The 4670-nt window shown below is 43.4% G+C and overlaps 1 pseudogene; it reads left to right on the top strand.

The window, feature by feature from the left end:
* Positions 1–2223: 2223 nt before the first annotated feature.
* Positions 2224–3292, top strand: LOC135566374 (suppressor of cytokine signaling 3-like; annotated as a pseudogene).
* The last annotated feature ends 1378 nt before the right edge of the window (positions 3293–4670 follow it).

The following is a 4670-nucleotide window of genomic DNA, read 5'->3' as shown; positions in this document are numbered from 1 at the left end:
TGCATTCTGGATAACTGATCTGTATAGGATAGTAGTCTATGAAAAGCAAAGGATGTAATGCATTCTGGATAACTGATCTGTATAGGATAGTAGTCTATGAAAAGCAAAGGATGTAATGCATTCTGGATAACTGATCTGTATAGGATAGTAGTCTATGAAAAGCAAAGGATGTAATGCATTCTGGATAACTGATCTGTATAGGATAGTAGTCTATGAAAAGCAAAGGATGTAATGCATTCTGGATAACTGATCTGTATAGGATAGTAGTCTATGAAAAGCAAAGGATGTAATGCATTCTGGATAACTGATCTGTATAGGATAGTAGTCTATGAAAAGCAAAGGATGTAATGCATTCTGGATAACTGATCTGTATAGGATAGTAGTCTATGAAAAGCAAAGGATGTAATGCATTCTGGATAACTGATCTGTATGGGATAGTAGTCTATGAAAAGCAAAGGATGTAAAAATGTTGCCAGTTCTAAAGAAACTGACAGCCATTGCCAAGGAAACTGTGTCCCCATAATAAAGTTATAAATGTTGGTATAAAGCTTGAACTGTCCAATCAAAACATATTGGCGCCCTCTATGGGGCACTGGCATAGCATTCAGTCATGCCAGAGAAGCACAGCGTGTTCTGGTTGTTCCACTAGGAGGCCCATTTACCAACCACTGTCAACAGTGCTCAGATTAATGAAACGACTTCTTAAAACGTCAAATGTATCAGATCACGTGATTACCTTAACATGTTTTTCTTACTATATGGGCCTATTCTGCAAAACCAATAGGTTGGACAATATTGATTACCTTATAATGTTTATAACATGCTAAATATATAGTAGTCTCAGTGGTATTATAATGCATTTAGTGCATTATAATAACATTACTATTACCAGCAAAGCTAATACAATAAGGCGATAACAGACAGTTTTTACAATCAATTCGCTGCAGGAAAAGTTATTGCCTGGAACTCCATAACTTCTGTTTTGGAGGAACAGCGGGGAGGGAGGGGCTTCTGTTGAATACCAGGAATCGTCCTTTAAAAACATTTCTTACTGACAATCTGCCAAGAGGCCCTTACTGGAAAAACAAGGGGTGGAGCCTCCCGACACATTATGAGCGCTACTCGCAAGCTCTGCTCATTAAAGAGGCAAATGATGTACGAGCAACGTCCAGTCAGTCCAACGTAGAACACAGACAAAGGACACAACTGACACTGTAAAAAAGGACATTTGCACATCAGCAAGGATAAAATTGTTACAGAATTTGAACAACACAAGATATCAAGCTCAAGGAAACAAATATACTCAAGGGATTGAAGCAATTGGATAAACTTTCAAAGTTCCAAGTACAGAGAGACACCGTTAAAAGGTAAGAAACAAGACTCTATTGATTCTATTGTTTAAAAGTAGCAAAGGCGAAGACAATGTATCATTATAAATCATTAGCGATGTATTTTTTCATGGGACTTTTGTATGTAAAATGATGCAACAGTTGAAGGATTCCGCTCACTAGGCTGCTCGACTTTACTGCAACTGACCGCGGTGACTGAGCCGGAGGGCAGAGATAAAAAACACACTTTCCTGTAAAATGAGCAGGACAGAGTAAACGGTAGCCTAATTGCACATCACGTCTATTCTACTGAAATACAATGTTTTCACTTTCACCTTTCACATACAATAGCCATAGGCGAGTTGTCGTAAATAATATGGTTATAAATCATGTAGCAGTGCGTAATTGGAGTGACGATAGCAACATGAGCGGTGTCTAATCATATTACTTTGTGTGGTTCTCAATAGTCCGCTACAGGACAAAAAATAGCCAGGGCCTCATTGGTAAAAATGTTCCACTATGTAACCAGAGAAGTTTAATTAGAATATTTGAAATTATAGCCAAAACATAATCTTTGCCTGAGAGCTACATGAGTTGAGGACTATTAGATTACTCTCAATCCTAAAACAATTACACTATAAATAAACCTTTTATCGACTGTTATTTATTTCTATAATTAAAATGATAGAACTGGATATCTTGAGTTGATAAACTAAACGTCAGTTATTTGGATCATATTGCCAAATGCCCTGAGGTTCACTCAATGTCCAAATCACTCCACTCTGAGCAGATACTTTGGACACTGATGATTTTCTCTGCTTTTTCTCCAGGACTATCCTCTCCAGACACAACAACACAATCTAAAGGCCTTGACCTCTGTAGGGAGATTGTGACCTCTACTCTCCGACCTCCTCCTTCTAGTCTTCTGTTGTCTGTGTGGTGCCCAGTGCTCACCAGGCAGGTCGCAAAGAAGCGGTGCAGCGCCATGGTAACCCACAGCAAGTTTGACTCCGTCATGAGCAGCAGCCCCTTCGACTCCACCCATGCGGCTGCCTCACCGTTACAAGACCTTCAGCTCCAAGGTGCAGTACCAGCTCGTCAGTCACCACTCTGCACAAGCTCCAGGAGAGTGGCTTCTACTGGGGCTCTATCAATGGCAAGGAGGCCAACGCCATGCTGGCCGAGTCCGTCGGCACCTTCCTGATCCGCGACAGCTCCGACAACCGACACTTCTTCACGCTCAGCGCCAAGACGGCGTCTGGCACCAAGAACCTGCGCATCCAGTGTGACTCTCGGGTCCTTCTTACTCCAGACGGACCCCAAGAGCATGCAGGCTGTGCCCCGCTTCGACTGTGTGCTGAAGCTGGTCCACCACTACATGCCCCCGACCAAAGGGGCTTCGCTGGTGGAGAAAACACGAGGGGGAGGGAACGCTCCTACTACATCTACTCTGGAGGGGAGAAGATTCCCCTGGAGCTCCTCAAACCTTTCTCCTCCACTATGTCCAGCCTGCAGCACCTGTGTAGGAAAACAGTCAACGGACACCTGACATATCCAGCAAACGGGACCAGCTTCCTCACCCGCTCAAAGAGTTCCTGCAGGAGTACGAGCGCCCATCTAGGCCTCTCTGGACATGTAGTGCCTCGATGGCATAAGACTTGATAAAGGTGTTATGAAGGGGACTTGGGCCGGTGTGAGAGACAGTGTGGCAGTACCCCACAGAACTGGGGGGGAAATATGACTGTCTGTATCTGTGTCTTAGAGGGATGGTTCACCCACATCAGGGTGACGAGGCAGAGGGGAAGGCAGCAGCATGAGTCAGTCTGAGAAAGTAGAAGAAGATGCTTGGTATTGTGGTTCTCATAAGGGCTGTACTGTACCTATCTCCCAAGCCCAGGAGTGATATAACGTTACCATGAGGAGTAGAGCTATACTGGTCCCATCAGCCAGTCACTCTCAACAGGCTGCCAACCAAAAAAGACAAGAGGTGGGCGTCGTCATCAGATTTTCCAGTCTCTCTATTCATGCAGAGAGAGACAGACAACGAGAGAGAAGGAGAGAGAGAGAAAGACAGAACAAGAGAGAGAGAAAGGAGGACTGGTTCATTGAGAGGCTAAACGGCCAGTCGGTGTGCTGCTAATTGGTTCAGATGTGTGTCAGTCAGGCCTTCAATTGGACCAGAAAAGAACTATTTCCCAACCTCAACTCTAACCTCACTGCATGACTAATAACTTCCTCCTCGAGGTCCGCTCTCTCTAGTCGATGAAGGCTCTGAGCCAGCATCTTGCCTGCCTTCACACCTCTGACGAAGCACACATTCCCACTGCTGCTAACCACGGGTCTGGCTGTGGCACGGCACCGGCCTGAGAAACACAAACACACCAGCCTCTCTATCCATTCAACCATTACATCAGGATTGGCTGTATTGACTGTCCTTAGCTGGCTGTTGGATATTAGTTACGGACATTAGCCCTGAGCCTGGAAGTATTAAACTCGTTGGTCGGAGTACCAAGCTTTTTCGCTTCCTCTGGGAAAACTGGGATCTCTGTCTCAGCCTTGCCAGGAAACTGCCTAGCAACCGAATTCTAACCCATGTTCCAAAGGGGACATGCACGTCACCACCTCCAACATCACACTTTGAGTCAATAGTTGTTTTATTCCTTAGAAAACTAGCCAGAACTGCAAACCAATTATGACCCAATGTTACAGAAGTGTGAAGCCACAAACGGCCGAATGGAGAACATTATATTTGAGACTTAAGGTGTTGAAGATGTGTGTGTGATTGGTTGATTGGCAGGACTTTTTGATTTGAACATGCCAAACCTGTCCACCGAACTCACCAACAAAACGGTTTCTTGACTGAACAAGCGAATAATTGCATGACGAATAAATGAATGAGGGGTTGCTTATACTTGAGATAATGACATCACTATATACAGAGGAAATAGAGTCTGGCCTCAGTGGATAGGAAATATACCCTGATGAATGTGGGTGGTATTTGTGCCACAGACAGGATACCAGATATCACTTCTGCTATGGAATGTATTCAAAATCTGAGAATCTCTCTTCCTCTCAAAGAGAGCATCTAAGGTTCATCCTGTTCAATTCATTTTTCTTAAAACCAGACAATGTTTACATGACTGACAGAAAAATGCAAACAGGTTTTCTCCTATCTTTTATAAAGATATTCATTATTGTCTAGCCAGGTGACTGGCTGCAGTAGAAGCATGATCGAGTTTGAAGAAAAGGAGATTTCAGAAGCAAGCAGAACTAAAAACTTTGCACATATTTATATTCATACGACATTTCAATAATTTATAATAAAGAGCACTATTTTTTTAA

Source organism: Oncorhynchus nerka, unplaced genomic scaffold (assembly GCF_034236695.1).
Source record: "Oncorhynchus nerka isolate Pitt River unplaced genomic scaffold, Oner_Uvic_2.0 unplaced_scaffold_5410, whole genome shotgun sequence".
In the NCBI taxonomy this organism is placed as follows: domain Eukaryota; kingdom Metazoa; phylum Chordata; class Actinopteri; order Salmoniformes; family Salmonidae; genus Oncorhynchus; species Oncorhynchus nerka.
Note: the sequence above shows the minus strand (reverse complement) of the source record. Positions and strands in the feature narration are given on the sequence as shown.